Genomic DNA, 22,805 nt, shown 5'->3' with positions numbered 1-22,805 from the left:
TCTCGCCTCTAAAAATGTTGATGAAGCCACCAAGTTGGAAAACAAAGGGCTAATTGCACAGCTGGTGCGTCTTCCTGTGCCTCTCGCAAGCCGCCGGGAGTTCGGCCGTGGGCGCGAGCGAGCGCGGCTGGGAGCTGCTCACCGGGGCGGGATGGGCACGCACCCCGTGTGCTTCCCAGGATGCACACCCCATGTGCCGTGTGTGCTTCCCAGGGTGCACACCCCGTGGGATGTGTGCTTCCCAGGGTGCACACCCTGTGTGCATCCCAGGGCTCGCACCCCGTGTGCATCCCCGGGCAGCACCCTCCAGGCAGCGCCCGCTTCGTGGTGCTCTCCGGCACGAGTTGTGCTCGTGAGCGGGGCAGACCAGCTCGGGGCCCCCCGTCTCTGGCTCAAGGTAAAAGGCTGCAGCCGCAGAGCTATTTATTTTAACTAATGCGGCGAGGAAAACTGCTTCTGGCCCCTTGACAAGTTACGTGAGCATAAACAAAACCTTTCAAAGCTGCGCATCCAGCACCCCATTGTTTGTGTAACTGAGACATAGTTTGACTGTAAAACCCCCACGATCTTGGTTCAAGCTGTTTCTCTAAGTGTTTTAGGCAAAACTCTGAAGCGACACTCAAAAGAAGTCAGAGTCTGCTACTGCATGCGATGGTCCTTTCTGGTCTGCTGTGCGCCTGAGCTTACTCCCAGCCCTGCAAGGAGTAACCAGAGGTCTCTTTCTGTCCTCTTCTCTCCCCTGCCCCCAGGTGTCTGGGTCACACGCACAGACACACAAAATGTGGCAGAGTTAAAGCCCAGACCTCCCTTGTCCTCTGTGGTTGTCCCCGAGCACTGCTTTCAGATCTGGCCCTCAAAAAGGTTGTGCGACAAGCCTGGGGAGGTAGATTACAGCTGTCCTAACAAAGTTATTACTTGGAGACTAATTGAAGTCGAAGGTGCCCTACATCTTCTAGGATTAGATTCGCTGTCTTGGCAATCATAATAGCCAATTTCCACATCTCTGTACATCTGCCATTATCATTCTGCTAATGCTTGGATGTTAGAGCTGCAAGGGGGTTCTCTAATGAGCTAGTCGGAGACTTACAAAATAGGCTGTAATTTGTAATTTGGCTCCTCTCTTTAGAGTCGTTAATTACAGTTTACTGAGTAACTAATCCACCTTTTCAGATATACAGGCATATCGCTGGTATCTCACCTACTAAAATATGTTTCAGCCTAATGAAGAATAAATGTACTTGATGAAAATCTGTTCCTATTGGATTGGAGACATGCATATTTCTCTGGAGGCAGGTATTCCTGTCCCAGGCAGGCACAAGCCCACTGAATGCCACCCAAGTCTACGGATCTGGTGTAAAGCTGAAATGTTACTGCTCTTTTGGAAGTATTTGTACTCTGAAAACAAAAAATGAGGGTTTTGGTGATATAATTGACGTAAAGGGTTGAAAAAACAAAGGAAATTCAAAATGAAAGCTGTTTATTCACCAGTTCAAGGTCAACATTGTGTTTCACCTCAAATTTCTTGTTTTAAGTTGTTCTGAAGGATGCTCTCTCAAAACCCTTTGGACTGATCTAGTTTGCCGACAAACTTTTGCCTGCTGTCATTGCCCCACCGTGTTACCTTTGTAGAAATGCTGGTGTCAGACGGTCACGTCACAACATCCACCTCGAGCTGTTTCTGTGCCTCAGCCTGGGCTGACGGGTCACGGGTGGGATGGGCACGGGCACCCAATGTGCTGGAAACCGAAGGGAAACAAAGGGGCTGGGGTCCCCTGGGGACAGTCACGCTTGTGGATCATACCGTGTCAGTATAAAGAAGGCTGAGGTGTCCGACGTGGTCAGTCCGGTAACTTTCTCACCCTCTAAATTCCCCAGTGTTCTCGGCTGATAGCAATTTTTGACCAAAGTCTTCACTGGAGCTGCTTGGTTAAATATCGTCTGTCACTGCCTCGTAAGAAATGGCTGTGAAAGTGGGGCCAGCAGATTATGCTCCATCATATTGGAACTGCAAGAAAAGGAGTAACGGTGTCTTTCCCCTCATCAAAACAAACAAAAAACCCACAAATAGCCAAACTAGAAACAAAGCAACCCCCCCCCCCCCAAAAAAAAAAAATACAAACAAACAAACAAAAACCAATATATGGTTTAAATAAATTTATCGAGAATAAATAACAACGCCAGTAAAATGAAATAGGAAAATGCTTGGTATAGGTAACAAAGTTGTAGACAGTCAATAAGGAGGTCAAAATTTTACATCTTGATTAAAAATAAAGAAAGAAAAGTGAAGAGCGGCTGAGGGGCAGGATGCAGCCAGAAAATTCAAGCTGTGGTGACCGTTTTGTACCAAGAAAATTTAGAAACTGGGGGAAAAAGGAAAGATCAAGTGGATGTTGTTTTTGTGACATCATGAAGTATTTCCTCTCTGTTACTGTTCATGATATGCAAATGCCAGCTTTGGAATTATAGCTGCAGTGATGTACCAAATGTTTTCTAGCATATCCTATTGTGAGCAGAAATATCAGTGTCGTCAAAAAGATTGTGTGTAAATATGACTCATAAATGATTTCCGAGAGATGTGATTTATTTTTCATATTTTTCAAGATGCATTCCATTTCAAATAAAGAGGTATCTATTGAAAGAGTTCTCACTATGTCAAAGGAATGGTTGTTTGGGCTCTTTTCTAGCTTTAAAATGATTAAGAGCTGATCTAAGCTTTTCCTGCGGCCTAAGAGGAAGGCTTTCAACCTGTGTAGATCTCTTCTGCAGGAAAGACCCACCTAGTTGCTCCAGTTGATTTTTTCATGTAGCATGATTACGAGGCTCACCCTCCTGTCCCCCTTCTTGCAGTGAGAGATGTGAGTGCCCACACCATGTCCCCCTAATTTCAGCGGTGCTCTGCTTGGCCTCCAAGGCAATCCTTGTAACAAGGAGACTCTCCTTTTCCTTAGTAAACATCTAACCTGTAGGCATTTGAATTTAATATTTGATACATAAACAATGTTTTAAAGTGCTAACCTCTCACGAATGCTGATTCTCAGCAGCCTCGAAAAGTTATGTGTTTGCAATTAAGTGTCTGTGGATTTATTGTCTTCTCAAGTGCCCACCATTGCTTACGGCTTTTAGAGATGCCCCTCATGAGCTTTTAACACGATAATAAGTGTCTCTGTAAGGACATAAATAGAGTAGAACAAGGATTGCCTTGCTTGATGTTGATTCTGTTCCCACATCAATGGTGATGTCTTTATAAAGGTGTATAGAAAATACACCTCTATTTTTCTGCTTTAACTTTTGACTAAGAGGATGTAAAACAGTACGTGCAGAACGGTTCTAAAACCAGGGCTGTTATTTTCCTACAAGGGAATGTTGTTTTACCAGGGTTTTCTCAAGATATTTTTATGATCAAAAACCAAAACAAAACAACAACAAAAAAAACACACACACACACACAAAAACCAAGCAAACAAACAAAAAGCACACCATAATGAACACTGAAACTTAGAAACCAGTGTAAGCTTCAGCAATTAAAACCTCTGGACCTGATTCAAAATTCATTGAAATCAACAGATTTTTTTTTTTTTTTTTTTTTTTTCCCCAGACTAAGACAGATTGTGACCTTTTGTAAAAACGGTGGCTCCTTTTCTGTTTCTGTTTGGAAAACAAGCGAATGAGAGCCCAGAAGCGAGACCTCTGCCCAGAACCCGTGCCAGTAGTGAGGGTGCAGCGATTAGCGTAGCACGAACATTGGTCTTTCATCTTTTCCAATGAACTGAGGGGGAGAGCAACAAGAAGATGGAACAATGCCTGTGTTTTCCAAACAAAATGAAATACGAAAGAAGTCCCATCTGAAGTGCTTTTTTTTTTTTTTTTTTTTTTTTTTTTTCTCTCAAAGGAAATCTGCACTGGCGTGGTTCTTTGCAGACCCGTTGAATTCACAGCAGAGCTGAAATGAAACAATTTCATTTTAATTGAACCCAAATCAGAACTAAACCCAAACCTTTACTTGTCCGACTGCCTGTTTCCAAGCAGCAACGTTAGCCCTTTCTAGAAAAAGTGCCCAAATGGCTTCCCCCACCTACCCCACCCCCCTTTTTTTTAAATCAACCATTGCAATGGCTGCCAACTGGAGTCTTTTAAACAGTTTATTTCTAATTTATGAAGCTACAAACAGTACCGTGGGGACTCTAGTGTTCTTGATAATATTTTTCTATCTTTCCACTGCGAGATTTTTGGCTTGTGAGATAAGGACCCTGGAAACACCGCACAGCTCCTCCTTGCTGCTGACAGCACTGCCTCCACTTTCAGCATTGAAGGTGGGCAGAGCAGAAGACGGCGACAGATCCCGGTAAGAGCTGAACCCTCTCAAGGTGTCCTGACACCCAAGGGACCAGCGATGGGGCTTGTGGGGTCTCGCCCTAATGCTACATACTGAATTTCCAGGGAAAGTGCCATCAGCTCCCCGGTGAGGGGCTGGAAGTGAAGCCATCTTGCTCGCTGGCACCCACTTGAGGCCCGTGATCAGCGTGAATGGCCTGGTTTGACTGCAGCACTCACAAGTTTTCCTAAAGAGACTTTGTGGGGAAAGCCAGAGGCGTTCCGTTTAGTTTTTTGGAAGAAAAACCAAAACAGAGACATTTGCCCCAGTATAGACTAATCACAGCCACTTTAAATTGGCCAGTTTTACAGTCTTTTCCAGTCACCCTGATGGATGTCTCTATCAATGCCAGCTGCTGCCGCGTAGGAAATGGTCGGATGGTGGCTTGGTTTACCTTTTGTGCAACAGGGTGCTATGACAACAGCGGGCTTCACACAAACAAAATCTGTATCGACCCTGCCTCGTAATCTTTGTCCTGCAATGGTTTGTAATCAGCCATCATAGATTAAACGTGCCAGTGAATGCATATAGGGTGAGTAACCATTACAACGAGGCGCACTGCGCTCTGCGGTTAGCGGGATATTTCGAATGAGACAATTTACCACACGTTTTGTAATGCTTCCAGCAAGATGAGGAAATCACTGCTTTTGTTATTAAGATCTTGTCAGTGTTTTGTAAATATTTCTGATATTTATGACTGTACATATGGTGTTGATTATAACTTGCAGGGGACTCAAGTATTGTGTCATATGCTGTTTAGGAGGCAATTATTTCATTAACTGTAATTTTTGACCATGTTTTGTCCCTTGCTGCATCTTTTGTGCCTACATCCGCCTGCAAAGCTAGAAATATGGAAATAGAGAGCGAGCTGGGGCTCCGCGAAAGCACAGACACAGCCTGTCCTTGGCTTCAGTGCCAGGCCTGGGGTCCTCTGAGGGAACAGCACTCTTCACACCGCGGTGTGCTCGGGGCCCGGCCCGCGGATGATAGCTGCCCGTGCTGTGACAGCTCCTCTCCACAAGGCTCTCAGCCCTCTTCCTCTCCTATCTCTGCCTCGGAGAAGGGGAAATCTGGGACTGGGGCACCTGTGCCACACACCCAAGGTCATGCAGGAGCAGGTCGGGTGCTTGAGGCCTCCGAGCAGTGATGGTGCCCTGGTCATGGAGCTGAGCATGACCACAGCACCACAGGGTGGGACCCACAGCCACCTCGGGGTGGGGGGGGTAGCACCAGATTCAGGTGGCTCCTGCTTCTGGTTATTGCCCCTGTGCAAACAGCCCAGCAGGAGTGGAGGGATCCGAAGTTATTGCCTGTTTCCTGAGATATTTGGTTCCTCTGTTTGCCGCAGACAGCAAGAGCAAAGGGAGGTTATCAGCCCCGTGATAACTTGGATGGATGGTGTAGATACGAATCCAGTGTCAGAGCAGCTTTTCCTGCACTGGAATTGCCTTAGCTAAAACATTAAACATGAGAGAGGGTCCTGATGCTCTTCTGTCCTTGTTTTATTGCCATTCTGCCGTCACCTGCCCATTCTACTCAGAAATTGGGAGTTTTGAGAGAGCTTCTTCTAGCCAGAAACATCCCCCAAAATGCTTTTCCACCAGGAAAAAAAAAAAAAAAAAGAAACCCTGATTGATGTGCAAGGCTGTAGCAGCCCACAGACAACTGGCTCGTGCTTGCACAACCACCCTGTAAGCCCTCCGTGGGGCTGAAAACACCCCCCTGCCCTCCTGTGCCAGCAGTTGCTGCAACATGCAGATGACCTTGCTGGGGGCTTTTTTGTGTGTGTACACAGTAAGATGAGCAAGAAAAAAATTACTCACTTCTTTTAAAATTCAGCCTTGAAATGGAAAAGCTATTTCTTTATTTTCTTTTTAGGGCTGCCAGTATTCTCTGCCAGCCATGGAGCGATGCCTCGAAGTGTGTCGGACGTGTACTGGCCGCTCTTTTCGTTTTATCACAGATAGCTAATGTTTCCTGTCCCACTAAGCCACGTCCCCCTGGTACTCGTTCCTGGTGCTTGGCTCCCAAACAAAGTCACAGCTCCTGTCACACGGCAGCGGGCTGCGTGCTGATGCTGTGTGGGAGCGATGACGGGGCATCAGCGGCAGGGAAGTCACGCTGACAGCTCTGCTCCCCGGCGGTGCGTGGTCGGCATTCCTCACCGGGGCACCCGCGGGCCTGGGAAAAGGCCGCGGTGCTGGGGAGGGTCCCTCAGTAAGTCCGACCATCCCTCGGGGCTGGAGGAGGCAGAGGGGATGGAAGCTGGACATGTTCCCATGAGCATCTCTTTGTGACGCCCCAGAGCCCAGAGGGGTGGCTGCAGTGCTGTGAGCACAAGCTGGATGCTGGGCCACACAGAGCACCTCGTGGCTGAGAGGGCAATGAGGGCTACACCGTTCTTTGTCCCATTCTCAGTGCTAGCACCCTGCAGGAAGCAGAGAACGGGTGAGTGGATGGATGTGTCTGGGCTGACGCTGTGATCATTTCATTTTAGGAACCAGCCCGCAGGCAATGTAGAGGAGCAGCTGCAGAGGAGCATGAGCTGCTGCCCCAGGGAAGCCGCTATGATCACTCCCAAACAATTTGGAAATCGTTCCTTTGTGTTTTCCTGAGGGCTTAAGGAGCTCGCCACACGTCCTGGGCCATAGCCGGGCTGGCTGGCATTGTGAAACTGCAGCCAAGGGGAGAGAAGTGCCCTGCCGCCCCCCAGCATGGTGCCTGGGCCTGGGCCCCGACTCAGCCGGGCGGGAGGCAGCTCGGGGTGCTTGGCTTCGGTCACCGGGGTGAGAACTGATGGGAGAAGCCTTCCCGGGTGCTGAATTATTACCAGGAAACAGCTTTTCTCCCCCACATTTTCTTTAATTCCACTGAAACAGCCACCTACCAAAACATATTTTCTTTCCAAAATGTAATTCTAAGAAATTTGGTCATTTTCCTCTTAGCTGAAAATCTGCAGCAATCCCTTCTGCCTCTGAAGCTCAGTGTGCAAGGGTAAGTGCTTACACAGGTATCCTTAACGAAGGATTTAATTGTTGTTCTGGGCAATGCTACTACTCTAACACAATGCAAAGCTTGCATAAAAGGGAAGAATACATATCTGTGAAGCTGGCATGGCTACTAAGATCATTTTGCTGGCTTTGGTTTCCTATTTTTTTAATTTAATGAGTCTTCAGAGGATTTCACAGTTAATTTCCAGAGCATTCACTTCAGGATCTTTTTCAATGCACTCGCTCAAGTGAAGTCAGAACCTTAAATCGAGCAGTTTTGCTGAGCTCTGGCTGTGTGTATTTTTTTCCAGCCCTCTCCCCTCTGCATCCAGCCCACAGCTGCTGGTGGGAGAGGTCCACGCACCTCGTCGCTGGCAGCTGCTGTGCCGTGCCTGGCAGAGGGGTCGGTGCCTTGTACAGGTGCTGCTGCTTTTGGTCAGCCACAGGCACATCACCCACTTGGTCTGTATGCAGCCCTCATCTGTGATATCTGCCTGTGTGCCGTCCCTCATCAGGGAAGGTGTTCCCAAGCCTCTGTAACTCAGCAGCCTTCTGACAGAGAATCAAAACCCTGCATCCAGCCCCAAATCCCTGCATCCCTGCATGAGTGGGAGAGCCAGCTTAGGAGAAGCTGGTTTATGGTGGCACCCGTTCGCTGATCAGCTGTGTGGCCTCTGTGGCAGTCCAACCCCCTAATCACACCGGCTGCCCGAGGGGAAGGACACACTGTGCATTCATGCTTGCCCTTCGGCCCAAGCTTGCCTGGCAGCACATGAGAGCCCCGGTTCCTCCATGGGAGTGATGCACTGGTGAAATGGCTGCAGAAGCACCGTGTCCTCAAAAGCAGCGGCTCCATGTAGAGGTCGGGGGCTAGGGGATGCCAGGGCCTCTCCCTGCCACTCCCTGTGCTCATAACCAGATACAGTGCCAGTGTCCAAGGCAGGCTTTCTGAAGGATTTCCAAGCACACTGGTGGAGGTTTGGCAAAGACCAGACCTGGCGTTCCTCAGCTGAGCACCACCAGCCCCATGGAGACCCTTCCACGTGGTGCAAATGAACCTCACAGGTGTCCTTGCAGCCCACAGGGCTCCTGCTCCTGAGCAAGCTCCCTGGCTCCTCCTGGAGCCATCTTTGCCTCTGCAACACCATTAATGAAACCTTTGCAAATGTGTAGAAGGAACAGGTAAAGCAAACTTGTGGAGCAGTCGGGAAAATAAAGAATAAAGCTCTGGAGGTGCAGTTATGGCACCACAATAGCCTATGACAAAATTTCATTGACTTCAGTGAAGGGCTTTGTCCTTTTGGAAATTTGGGATCCTTTCTGCCAATTCAGTTGCCAATGTGAAAACAAAAATAAAAATAATCAGTCGCATTCAGTGCAATTTGTTTTGGCCTCATGGTTAATGGGAAAAGGAGAATCAGGCACCAAAAAGGAAAAGCATCAGATATCCAAATACTCATCCCCTAATGCAGTGATTTATGACAAACAAGTCTTACAGGCCCCCAGGAGAAGAGGCAGAGCCCGCTGCCGAAGCTCTGACGCTCGCTGAGAGGTTGAAGAAAGAGCTCGTTTGACAAATGGTCCCAGTTGTGTACACTGGCCCCTTGAAGAGACAGCTGGCCTGGGCTCCAGTCTGTCGCAGCCGTTTCAACACAGTCCCCCTTTCCTGGTTGTGAATTCAAGTCGGACAGGGTAACAAAATAGGTGCTGCTCATGTTTCCCAGGTTGTCGGCACCCCAGCTTCCCCCAGGAGGGCACAAGTCACCCGGAGGTGAACTTAAGAACTGGGGAGCCCAGCTTCTCTTGGTAGCTCTACAGCCGCCTGCTGTGCTTGAGGCTGGCCAGGTCCCAGCGGTTTGGTACAAAGAAAATTCCCAGCTCTAACCACTTCAGAAAAATGACCTAGCTAAAATATTTCTCAGAGCTAATGGAGCTTGGAGTAGTTTTTAATCCTAGTTGGAAGCTTAAAATATAGACATGTGCAACCTTGAGCAGGAGGGCTGGACCAGATGGCCTCCAGAGGTCCTTTCCAGCCTCGGCCATCCTGCCATTCAGTGACAGCATGCAGTCCTGAGGCATGTGGGGATTCACCTTTTTGCCCATCACTGCCCACAAACCTGCCTGTGCTGATCTGGTGCTTCACCAGCATGCAGACTGTAGCCCCGGGCACAGCTGTGGTGTCTGGAGGAGGTGCATGTGTCCGGCAGGAGTGATGAGTTTGTCCCTGCTGCCTTTCCCTGGGGCAATTCACCACAGAGCAGGCTCAAAATTAAGGATGCCACACTTGGTAGCTCCGAGGGATGGCCCCGCCACGTTAATGAGCTGCTTCTGGTCATAGCTCTGCTAGGGCTGCTGCAAGCCCTGGGAATGCTGCAGCAGAGGTCAGGCCCAACAGGACGTGACAAAGGAATGGGAATCTCACTTTGTGTTGGTCTCCATTGAATTCAGATGGAAATCGATTCTTGGACCTTTAAACTGGGAAGTGCTGATGGGAGGTCTGCCTGGAGGTGGTGGTGGCTCCCCAGGGGGACGAGGAGGGCATTCTCCTTCCCCATGTTTGCCCACAGCCAGGGGAGTGGCACTTTGGGGCAAAGCCCCTCATCTTGCTGTGTCTGTACGGCACGGTGACAGTGGGATGGTCACCCATGGCTGGGCATCCTATGCCTTCAGGATGTTGCAAATAACAAGGCAATGTTTTTCTTTAATGACTGCTGTGCTGCTAATCCCACAGGCTAATTGTGGCATCAAGGATAATGTTTTTATTAGCCCTTACTCTAATGTCTGCTTTTCTGAGAAGAGACATGGACTTCATAGCATTGACCAAGGAAGAGAACAATGGGTTTCATCCAGCTCTCCATCTCCTCTGTTCTGACTCATCTTCTCCATCTCCAGTTGCTCTGTTTTGCACCAAATCTGTTCTTCTGCAAGTGTGCCCAGCTCACAGCAAACATCTCCACCGGCAGCACAGGCAGGGAACTGGTTGCGTGACAGTGTTGTCAGTGGATGGTTTATCTAGCTATAATTCCCATGGCTCCAGTTCTGCGAGTGCTTATACACAGACCTAATTCTGCAGGGGGGCAAGGGTAAAGGTCAGGGTTTATGAATCATTTCCTCCTGGCTGTGGCAGTGAGGTTGGTTTGCAGAGTGAGTCATGGCAGTGTAGCCCGGCGCGGTGACAATCTCCAAGAAAAAGACCTTCAGGTCGTAAGTAACCCTTGCACACAGCAGCCAAGTTGCCATTGTTGTTTACCATCCCTGGTCACAGATATCTTTGCTTTCTTAGAACAGTAGGTACAGTGGGTACTGTATACCAACCAGTGTGTGAGAAACCACGCTTCTCCTGGCCGTATTGCAAGGCCCGCTTGCCTCCACAGCCGCTCGTGCTGGGGGCTGCCTTGGAGAACGTGCTTGTGCAGCATGGTCCTCACACCACCCAGGGTGAAGCAGAAACATCTGCAACATCTCCTGAGGATCCCCACGGGTCCTGCATGGGCTGGATTTGAGAAGGGAAAGCACAAAGAGTGATGCCCATCCTTGGTCTCCTGTGAGTGAAGAGGTGATGCCAGAGCAGCACCAGCAGCAGGGCAGGTTTCGCTGCTGCCCTGCCCGCAGTGACTGACACTTCCTTATTTTTAAAATAACCAGCAGCATGAAGTCCCAGCATTTCACACGTTTGAAGGCCAGATTGTTTCCTCGGCAAGTAATCCGTAGCCATCTCCGATTACTGCTGAAAGACAATGGTTATCCTAATAGCATAACGTCCTGTGTTGGATGCTTTCGATGCTGATGACTGCATTGCGATTAACAGAGAGTCACTCCAAATCACAGCAGTAATTGTCACGTATGTGTGAAGGTATCGCTCATCCTCGGGGATTTAGGCTTCTGTGGCATAGCATTAATGAATACAATCCTTCCATTCACTTTAGGGCTTTAAGTCTTTCTCACATATCTTCAGTATCTTCAGAACTACTAACCATAATTCACAGGAAAAGCTTGAATGTGAAACACATGTTTCAGCAGGGTTTTAAATCCTTACAGTCAACATTTGGCTTGAGACACACCTCTTTTTCCTCCCTCAGGAGCTTTATCGATACCATAGTTCAAAAGCACAGCAACTCTTGGAGGCTTTGCTTCCTTTGTACCTACTGAAAGGCAACAGATTTATTCTCTTGAAACAATCAGCAATAATTGAGGAAGGGATGTAAGATAATTTTGAATTTCCACAATGTCCTTCCATGTCAGACTGTGCCTGCTTTCTTAACAAGTCTTCAGTTTTCTGCTGGGTTCCCATAAATTTGTAACGTGTGAGACTGTGCTTCAAAAAATCTTCCACATCTCCATTTTTATCTCTTGTGATAGCAAGTTGGCATGCTTTTCTTTACATAGCTCAACAGTGAATCCTCTTATTTGTTACAATGTTCAAAACTTTGCTTTTTAAATGTGTTAGTAACCTCAGGTACATGTGGCCAAGTCATACTCAGCAACGGGTTGTTTTTCCTTTATGATCACTTTCTGGATCACTTTCTTGTGTGCAAGTCAACTATGATTTCTTTCAGCTTTTCTTTTCAGCTGTTCTTCATCCTTTGCTTGAAACCTCGTCATAAATCTCTTTGGTGAAGGCAGGGTGAAATGTTCCACTTGTCTTTAAAACCGTACTGCTCCCAGGGGAGCATCCTCCTCCTCCCATGTTTGATGGCAGGACATGGGGAGATGCGCCCAGGAGGAAATCCTAATTGTGAAGGGTTTTGAGCCTTCAGATCCGGCCTCAAGTGTGAAGCCCAGCATCCTGCTCCCGTAGCTCTGGTGCTGCTTTCTGCACGCCGAATTTCCCCTGTGCAAAGGCTGTTTTTCTTGCTGTCCCCACTCTCTGCCTTCCAACACATTGTCAGCACAAAGCATGCAGATAAGTGCTCAAGCATTTCCTGAGCTCATAGCCCTGTCTCCTGAGGGACAGTTAATCTGATCCAGTCGAAAGCTTGAGTACCGAGTGTCAGTGTGTCTCTTATATACATACCATATGCAATGGTGAAGCTTTCTTCCCTTCTCTGAATAAGCCACTGAAGCGTTCCCCTCTCTGCAACTGCCTGGCAGCAGGGGCATTTTTGCTATAATATTATGTATCACGTGTCTGCCTAAATATAATGACATTCTGCTTTATACATAGACTGCCTCTATATATACACACACTATACATACACAACATATATTGTAAAACTATTAGTAGACGTCTTTGGCTTTTGGGGGATTTGAAGAACTCTCCTCAGCAATGGGGTTTATTTGGCTGGAGCAGTGGCTTTAAACTGTGGTCTGTGAGCCCACTGAGGGTCTTAAAAAGAGCTACAAGGAACAAAACCCAGTAGGCTCAAGAATCTCCATCCGCTGGCCTGTAAGCAATGCACTGGAAAAGTCTCACAGCCCTGAACTTTGTAGCGGTTGAAGCACATTAACCTGTAGCCTTGTTTTATTGCTTTGTAAGTGTCCAACTGGTCCAATAAAGCGGCATCAGGACAGCTGATATGCATATAATTTGAAAGATTTTCCCAGTTATTCTGTTTCTACTAATTCTTATCCCAAGGTTATCTCTACTTTATGTATAGCCTGCTTGACTAATTTCATCCATCTGCTCCTACGAAGGCTATTTCTTTTTCCTGCAAGAGAAAGAGAAGGCCTCAGCTCTAAAGCTGAAGTTGTGCCAAGCCTAATATCCAGCCAGCAAATGTTTTCTTCTTCTTTTAATTTGATTTAATTTTTATTCCAGCCCAGTATATTGTTTCCTTGCATGGGGAAAATGTTAGTGCAGTGGGCTGGTAGGACACCTGTTGTGTAAATCTTTGCGATTTTTATAATGTGAGCTCCTGCTGGCAGAGACAGCTGTGTCTCACATTTAAACAGAAAGGATAAGGTATCAGAGGAGGAAGGAGAGAAAAAAAGGCTTAACATAAGAAAACAATACATCAGTGGCCAGAATCTGTTGTCAAGTTCTATAAGCTAAATGAGTTACAGTTGAAGGGGATATTAAAAGAAAACCATCCTGTTCCTAGAAGACAAAGTGTGTTTTCTTACAGGGATTCCCAGAGGATTTTGCATTTCTGACAACGGACGGAGCAGACAGCTGGTCCACACAAAAATGTATGTGCTAATTAACTTATCCCTCCTGTTACACCCAGACAATATTTAACAAGCAGACACATTGCTGAGGAATACTGGCAAAACCTGGGGGGCTTCCTCGCACAGCACCGAATTCTTCTAACTTGCTGCACAAGTTCCTCAGTCCGCTTGTTCAGCAAAATCCTTGGCACAAGTGAGGAAAGCAGGACTGTTCCCTCCATCAGCAGCACTTTGAAACATGCAGGGTATTTTTTCCATTGCAGCTCAACCTCCTCCTCTTCACCACAGAGGTTCATGCCCAGCAGTGCAGTAGAGCCAGACTTATGCTGGCCCCCTGGACATCCGCAGGTTATCCCACCGGTGAGGGGGCAGGACCTCACTGCCAGCAGTGATGCCTTGGGATGTTCATGTTGGGCATGCGTTGGTCCTCTCTGGCCAAAGCAGAAGGCAAAGGCTGCCTTCACCAGGCTGTTGGGCACTGTCTTGCAGGTGGAGGTGGCACGGTGCTCAAAACCCTCCGGGCTCCGGGTGGGAGATGGGCTCGAGCCCACTGGAAATTTTGGAATTGTAAATTTGTCAATGCACACAAAGGGGAATTGGTCTTCGGGGATCAACCCTACAAGCAAATGACAACAACACTGTGGGAATAATGATGTATGAGAGAGGTCAACATTTACAACCAGATTAGTGCAGACTTTCTCCTTCAGTGTTTGTGCCATTGCTCAGATCATGTCAAGTTTACTCATAGTCAGAGAGCGCTTTCCGACAGCTTCTCCTGAATATTTTAATTCATTTATTTCTCCCATCCGCTTCCCTTTCCTCTTCCATTTCACTATTACAGATGTCAGTTCAACAAATAAAGTATGTGGGCAGGACAATGAAACTATTCTCTTGTAAAAAAAAAGATAGAGAGAGAGAGATTATTTCATTCTCCTGCTATTAACTTTAAAAGAAAAGGCCTTTTGTACCTTTCATACAAATGGGTGTAATGATACAGTTGTGTACCTCGGCCCCTTAGCTTCTGAGAAAATGATTCAGAAGACTGTCAGTATATCCTGAAATTTCTTTTACCTAGGAACTTCTTTGAAATAAGACAAAATAATTCCTGAACATAACACCACACAGGTAGCCTGGACTGTGCTGCTTCCCTCCATCTGCTCCACACTCCTGGCTGGGCTGTTAAAGGACCTAGAGGATTCTCCATCTATTTGGATACATAATCTGATTTTTCTTAGTTTCTACAGCATATTTTCTATTATGAGGGTAAGGGAATGAGGTAAAGGAGGGGAAAAGAGGCTAGGATAGGTGAAGGAAAAATAATCATTTTGGTGTTTTGCCTGATATTAGGACAAGTACTATCTGTCCAGAGTATTCCACTGCCAAGTGAATAAGAAAGACATAACTTTTTTGATATATTATTTGCATTATTTTTACAAAAACATTTGTGTTGCTACTGCAAACACTGACAGTAAGAACACGTATACCATTGCTCTGAAAAGACGGGTGGTGTCTTCCTAACCAGAAAGGGCTGTGATTTTTCTCATGCTTTGAATTATTTTCTTTCCACCCGTGGCATGAGATGTGATCTGCTACAAGCGTGAGGACAACAAAGTCCTGTCGGATGAGGCTTTCACCCCTCCAGCTGTGCACCACCTTGTCCTCGTCTCTGACCTCGTCCCCTGTGGTAATTACACCACACACTTGGCCACTGAGGTGGTGTGGAGGGGCTGACATTTCTCCAGAATAGAAGGACTTTAATTGAGCACAAAAATGCTGCTCTGGATGCCGTGGCGGCCCAGCGATCGCAGCACTGTGCGGACACAGCCCGGAGGAGCTCCCTGGCGCTGGGACCTGGGCGTGCGTCACGCGGCGCATTGATAAGGATGGACATTACTCATCGGGTGCCGCCGCGCCAATGTGGCAAAACCGTCACGGTCTATTTTGAAAACGTTATCTCACGCTCATTTCCTTGTACATCATGCGTTAGTCTCAACAATAAGCCACTAAAATAGGACATCGCTTGTTTCTAGGAAAATCTTCTGCTACTTGCCGTCATGCAGCGTGTTTGCTTGTGAATGACAAGCCTGAAAGTGGCTACAGAGCAGGGTTTAAATGAAGCCACTTGGTGGCAAGTCCGCATATGCCTCTGTGACTGAGTAACACTTGTCTGTGCTCTCCTGTGCTTGGTCTTCATAAACTTTAAATTTCTGCCTAGATTTTATTCATAAGATGATTTAACGAGCCACAGTCATTTATTCTCATATTTCAGATCTTCATGCCAATCAGGCGATGACCAGGCAAATTCACACAATATTTGAGTTAAAAACTGGCCAGCATGACTGACCATAGCTTTGTAAATAACATCATAAGACAAATAAGGGCAAGGAACAGAACTGACTTCATTTGAGACCAGATTTTGACATCCTTCTGATGAACAATAATGAAGTCTTTGAATAATCCTGTTACTTTCATTTTATTGATTTCTGTAGATCTGCTTTCAGGGCAGGACTCAACATAATCTGGGCCTTTATGATTCAATATCCTTTGGTGACAAGGCAACTTTACTGCTGCAAGTACTCTGAATATTTTGTAACTTGTCTCTGTCTTGATGTCTTCGTCTTCCCCTAAAACCTGGTTAGAATTTGTCTGTTTGGATCTATCATTTTTAAGCTTTCCCCTGAGTTCTTGAAGAGGTCACTGATTAAGTGTGATGCATCTCCTGGAGACAGTTTTCCAATATTTCAGACCAATATTTAAGCACAGAATGACATCTGCATTGTAGTCTGATGACCAGTTAAGTGTTTAGCTTGGAGCTATGACCATGTCTGAATTCACTCCAGCCTTTTTGTAATGAGAAAAACACCACCAACAAACTCAACATCTCTATCCGCTGGGAAACACCAGATTGTTCCCACCATATTGCTGAGACCAATTCTTCAACCCCCTTCAGATTTAGATGAGGACTGCACCCGATCCCATGTCTGCACTGTGCATGCAGGCCTGCCCTAGCTGTAGTGGGTTAAAATGGAGTGCCAGGCCAGGGTGGTGCTTGGATGTGTCCCTCCTGGCCATGAGATTCATCCTGTTTTCAGCTCCTGCAGGTGGCCGTGCACTGCACTGGACCCTCGGTGCCCACGTGTGTGCTGCTCCTGCCACAGGGGCTGGTACAAGTCATCACCATCGCTGTGTTCACCCATGTGTACGTTAAACTTGCTTCTGAAGTGTGCTGATCCAAGTTCATGATCGAGGCAGAGGAGCTTGCAATCTTCAGGCAATGCCTGCAGAGAAAAGTCAAGCTGTCTCTTTGCAGAGTCCCAGGTGTGGCTCCTTCTGCCCCGTGTGTCCCACATGTCCTGGTGACAGCTCCATGTGACAACACCCTTCCTGAACAGCTCCAGCATCGCTGTTACAATGCTATGGGTGAGTTACAAGTGCCTGGGCTCTGGCTGCCTTCAAAGGAGGATAAAGCAAGGGCATACTTGGGTGGGCTGGTGGGATGTGGGCAAGGCAGGAAGCAGATGTCCAGAAGGAAGAATGTGAATGCAAGGAGTTGGATCAGAAGACGCAGTGAGCTTAGACCCCCACATGCTTAGAAATACAGACATATACAGGGGCCTACTATTACTTACATGAACATTTTCTGCTGCAAATTTTACCCATGTTTTACCCCACACATTACAAATAAGAGTTTCCTCTGCTTTTCACATTCAGATTCTTTGAGAGAGAGAGAAAATGGTGAAGTCTTGCAATAAAATGCATTACCATAAAAGAGCTGCTGGCCAAGCCACACAGGAAATGCAGATCTATATTAGCATCCGAAACAGCTGAGGAGCCGTAGTCTTAAGGGCTGACCCCAGGAATCATGTATGAATGTCTGAATATGAGTGCAAATTCAGTCCTCGGAAGCAGAGAGTTTGCAGGGGAAACTTGCAGCTGTACCTGGACTGCTCTCTGTGTTTGGGAACCTGCCTCATCCGCTGTCTTTAGGATAAAGTGGATTCCCCTTCCCCTTGCTTCCTTATAGGAAAAGGGACAAGGTTAAGAAACAGCCTGTTGGAAACCCTGGCTAAGGTGGGATTTCTGTTTCTATTAATCCATGGGAACAGTACAAACTCAGGTTGAAATATACTCAATTAAATCAATGGTATTTTTATTTACTCTTCAGATTTCATCTTCAGTCTTTTCTTGTGACTTTCTCCCATATTAACTTCCATGGCAGGGTGGAGGTTGAAGGGAGATGTCTGTACAAAAAAAAAAAAAAAGCATCTGAGGGAAGTATCATAACACTTGTTTATAAGCAGCAGGTCTGTTTTTTTAAATCCACTTCACCTGAAATGTGTAATTGTGACCATGCTCTTTCTGGGTAGAGGGGTCAGCATCTCAAAGTTTGGTTCAGAACAGGCGTAAGAAGGAGACTTATTCTTTTATTCTTCTGAGCTGAACAGAAATTAGTCATTTTTTAGTGTCTCCTGATGTCCGTCCCCCCTGGTTCTCTCAGATTAACCCTGCTTCTCTTCCTCTCCTGCTCTGGTTTCCTATCTCTACCTGTAGCAGAAGTCCTCAGCAGACTGCAAAGCACTCAAATGACGTGGGCAGACTTCTAGGCCCAAAGAAGCACGTCCATCCTTGGCCGAATGCCACAGCCTAATGTGTTCTGCACATTAACTTCTGCCTCACTCTCCCAGGTACCTGGCACAGCCCACGGCACCAAATCCTATTTCTAGAGCTGTAAATGTAAATCAGTGTTCCTGGTGGTCTCGTTCCAGTGATATCTGCACAGATGAACACTGCTGCCTGATTTATGTACCTGCTGCTGTAAGCCTGTACGTCTCCCAGCGCAGTGGCTTGCAGGGCCTGAAAATGGGGTTTACTGCAAATTTAAGGAAGCAACAAATATTTAGAATTGGTTTATGAAGGACTTAAGCAAGGTCATTTTACTCTGCAGATTAATGTATTTCTATAGCTATGCCTATGTGCTTTTCTGCTATTACACACAACACAAACGCTACATTTGCTGTGAGCTCATAGCAGCCATTTTGGCATCACCTGGTGCTGATATCTGTTAGTTTGCAGCTGGCTTTAGCTTACAGGAGAAGCAAGCACTGTAGGTATTTTACCAGCATGGAAATTGACAGGCTTATGTGCAGTGATACAGTATGCCATCGTTTGGCTTTGGTGACAGGGTGCATTGGCGTTAATACTACATGTCGTGCCGGTCACCTCCCAGACAGGTCCACCTGCATGCAGAGCTAGCATGTGTTGCCCCAGTTCTGCAGGGGATTTCCCAGGTCATGTCGCTTTCCTTGGCAGCAGCAGTGCTCACATTCCGGGAAATCCTACCCCTGTCTGAGGTACCAGGAGGCTCAGGACTCCAGCCTCATCCAGGGAACGAATTCCAGAAGCACAGCACAGATTGCAGACCCTATCACGAATGCATCACAACAGCATGGTTCCTAATTTGTGGAATTTGTACTATTTGTACTATTATTCTTCATCTCAGGCCAAAAGTAATGTTTTATGGGGAAATATGGGAGTCAAATCCTTTCTGTTTCTTTAACCACTAGGCAGTATCAGGGCAGAAGAAGCAGTACCAGCTTGCACAAACAGGCTGCCGAGCAGACGGACACGCTTGTATGAGGGCGCGGGGTCCCTCTCACATACGTGCACACATGCTCATCCGCAGAGTCATTCCTAACCTATTACAGAATGTGTTTGTCTGTCGGCTCTCGTATTTTTAGCATTTATTTTTGCGATACTGACTTTACGTCCCACTGAGCAGAGGAGACATTAGGAAAGCAGCAGCCTCGTGGCAGCACAGAAGTATTTCCCATCTTCCTTCCCATCGGAAATTCTGTTTGGAAGATAGTAGCAAACAGACATTTCTTACCTCTCAGACCTGCTCTTTGGGTTTTACTGCAAAAAAAGTAACTTGCCGGCAACAAAGCTAGGACTCTATGTACTCCTCCAGATTGCAATTATTGTTATTATTCTTTTTTGTAATTAAAAATTACTCCCTTGCTGTTTCTCTCCTTCAGGATAATTATTTAATGTAAATGAGTCCTCCTTGCACAGACACTGCCTCTCTTTCTCAGGCTTTTCATCTTTGCCAGGGCTGACTAAAAAGCCTGCCTATGGCCGAGAGCTCGGCTCATGTTTGGGAATAAAACTGCAATCTAACGTTGCAACAGCAGCGGCATAAAGGGCCCCTTTGTGCTCCTCCTCGCGTGTCTGAATGCTGCAACCTGCCTGCCCTGGAGGCTCAGCCCCGCGCGGTCAGGAGGGCAGGATGCGCCCCGCTCCTGTCGGAGGCGCGGTGCTGCCCGCAGCTCTGCCCCACAGCACCCGGAGGAAAACCCAGCCCAGCTGGAGCATCTGCCAGGGCCAGCCCCTACGTCTCCTACCCAGTTTTCCTGCTCGAACAACGGGCCGGAGGAGCTGTTATCTGCTTAATTGTAAGGCTGGGTTTGCTTCCTGTGTTTTGATATAGCAGGCTGTTGTTACAACAGATTGTTTCTGATAGCAGATTGTTGTGACAGGGTGAGCTGCCTTTAGGTGACATGCAGAAGACAGAGTTCACAGCTTAAGGACATTTAAGATGCAGGCTGTGTGCTGGCAGTTAAGCAGCAGAGCATCCCTGCAGCCTCCATGTGTTGGATAATAACAGGTATAAGGAAAGCTTCACAAGACCTGTCCGAATCTCCTGAGTGGTACCCCTGCTCCCACAGCACCTCTGGCTTTCCCTTTTGTAGACAGCGAGCTTTCTGGCTCCCATCCCTCCTTCATGGGTTTACTGAGCTTCCTGAAGCAGTTACATCAGTTTTGCCAGGAGCCCGTGAGGGCTGGCTCACTGCCCTAATCTTGTCCCCGTTTTGAACCTCTCTTCTTGTGGGATGTTTGCTCTTGGGTCTCAGGTCCTCATGACCATGGGCAAGGAAGAGATGCATCGATCATACAGGAGCATGAATGAGGGTGTCTCTGAACAAAGATGCCCCCGATTTGGAGACAAACCCTCCATGACATTGTACTTCAGGTATGTCATTGGGGGTAGCCAGATAATGAGTGAGTGCACCAACAAAGAGCTCCTTCCTATTCTCATGAGGAGAAAACCCTGCTGATACTGGCAGGAGAAGACTGGGTCTTAATGGTGATGTGAAACCGAGAGACTGGCAGAAATATGAATGCAGGGAGATACAAAGGGATTGCGCTTTAGGTACTTACCTAGGCCCCCTGGGTAAGTTGGGAGAGGTTAACTTGAGAGTTACCTGAGGGGTCTATTTGGTGGGCCACAGCCAACAAGAGGAGGGATCTGCTCAGTTTGGAGGGGGGAGAGCCCTGTCCTTGTCAGACCTGACCTCCATGCAGTGGCCGTAGTCCTCCTGACTCAGCTGTGCACCAAAGGGCAGGCACCAGTACGAGGATGCTTTTCCTTGGGAGAGCACATCCCTGATGAGAGGGGGGACCACGGTACTGTAAAACACCAGTCTCTATTTCCTGCAGCTGGGATTTAAACAAGAGAGTAAGACTAAGCCTGTGTTTGTCTTTCTGTCTTGGCACCTCCTCCAAGTTTTTTGGTAGCAACCACCGAGTGCTCAGCACTTAAAAAATACACGGAGATAACACACAACTGAAGTCAAACCTAGGTTGATATTTTTGTTCGTATGAAGTTGTATCACAGTACTATTAGCTGACTTGTCTCATTCACTCATCTCACTTACAGGTGATGTCCTCACCACCTGCCAAGTTTCCTGTCGACGCTGTTCCTGTGTCTGTATAGGCACATGGAAGATCATACATTGATCTTGTATGGAGAAACAGCTGTGAGGGAAAGAAGAACACTATTTCCATTTCTTGGTTCTCAGACAACAGTTATCATGTAGCAACTTTCTCTATTAGACTTTGTAGGAAAGCAAACAAAAATGTGGAACATTTTCTTTTCTTTCTTTTTTTTTTTTTTTTTTTTCTTTCTTTCTTTCTTTCATTTTTTTTTCCAGATTTCCTTCTTCACAAACTTCCTCACTAGGAAAGAAATAGACTTTAACTATCCTGGGTGAGGCTCTCAGATGGCGTTTGTGATCAGAACACAGCATCCCTTCTGTGGACAGATGGATGCATTTAGGGAACCCACACTGTCCTCATCTCAGGGCACTGTGAGTAGAGATGAAATTTCTGAAATTACTGAATTTAATATGGGGCATACATGTGTAGGTCAAGAAGCATTTGAACAAAAACTAATTATGTAGGGATCATTTATAAACCAGTTAATCTTTGGAAGTCTCTCACATCTCACATGCCTTGTATTCAGGATAAACTCTAATCCAAGTAAATGAAGGTGAAACTACCATAATTTCTTCAAATTAGGCCACAGATATTAATTAATTAGTTAACATGCTGGGTCAAATTCCATGGTCTTTAAGTATTATGGAATTTGGAAAGAGCTTCAGCAAAATTTAGTGATGTGTTAACCACATAAAAAACAAAGCTCTCTCCTTATAATTTTGCCAGTAACATTTTCTCAGATAACCGGGTTTTAGGCAGACGAGTGAACAGGAACCACCTAAGTATCATTGTAGGATCACCAGCTGAAAACTGCAATCTGGAGAGCTCTTGGTAAAATGCTAATTGGTCTTACAGGTGCCTAAAATTGGAGGGTTCCTGCTGGAGTGCTGGCATGGAAGTGTGCCAGTGGGGGCACATCCCCAGCCAGCTGGACCCAGGACCTGTCCAGCCATCCTGGCAAGAGCCTTTCTCAGAGCTGTTGGGGTTTCTCATGGCCTTTTGTAACTACAGCTGATGTGGTCCCTGAAGGGAACTGCCCTGAGCTGCTGGCTTTACTGATGTTCATTGTAGGTACTGCTTCACCTAGGTATTTGTTAAAGATCATGCTTGCTGATAAGGTTTAAGATGTCTGTGAGTCAATCGAACATCTTAAAATTACAGAATATACTGGACTTCTCAGGAAGCTCACCGTGCCAATTTAAAATTGATGCTGCTTCTCTCTGTGCCTGGATTTCTCAGCCATGCTCTGTTCCACCAGTGTGTCTGACATGCATTTACTCCTGACTGGCAAGGGGTGGGCTGCATGGTGCAAACATTTGCAGTGACATACTTGAAATTTGCTTTTTATAAATATTCCCTAAAGGTTTCATAAAACATGAGTGTCTAGCAAACATCCCTGTCAGAAAGCAAATTCAGTAAATGTTCAGGGAAGAGGGGAGGAAGAAAACACAATAACAGCAGAAGTGAATTCAGCTGCCAGCACGAGTGAACATTGATAAACATTTTGTGTTTAAATGATTAGCCTGGCTTTTAATCTCTCTTTTGGGAAATGGCTGGAA

At 46.7% G+C, this 22,805-nt stretch overlaps 1 long non-coding RNA gene across 1 annotated transcript; it reads left to right on the top strand.

Annotated features, from left to right (window-relative positions):
* Positions 1-19,772: 19,772 nt before the first annotated feature.
* On the top strand, positions 19,773-22,233 carry LOC118160801. Its single transcript, XR_004747682.1, has 3 exons — positions 19,773-19,922; positions 21,462-21,617; positions 22,102-22,233. It is a non-coding gene; the product is annotated as an uncharacterized LOC118160801 (long non-coding RNA).
* Positions 22,234-22,805: the final 572 nt, after the last annotated feature.

This window comes from Oxyura jamaicensis, chromosome 1 (genome assembly GCF_011077185.1).
Source record: "Oxyura jamaicensis isolate SHBP4307 breed ruddy duck chromosome 1, BPBGC_Ojam_1.0, whole genome shotgun sequence".
NCBI classification, from domain to species: Eukaryota; Metazoa; Chordata; class Aves; order Anseriformes; family Anatidae; genus Oxyura; species Oxyura jamaicensis.
The sequence above is the reverse complement of the archived record's forward strand: the minus strand, read 5'-3'. Positions and strand labels throughout refer to the sequence as shown.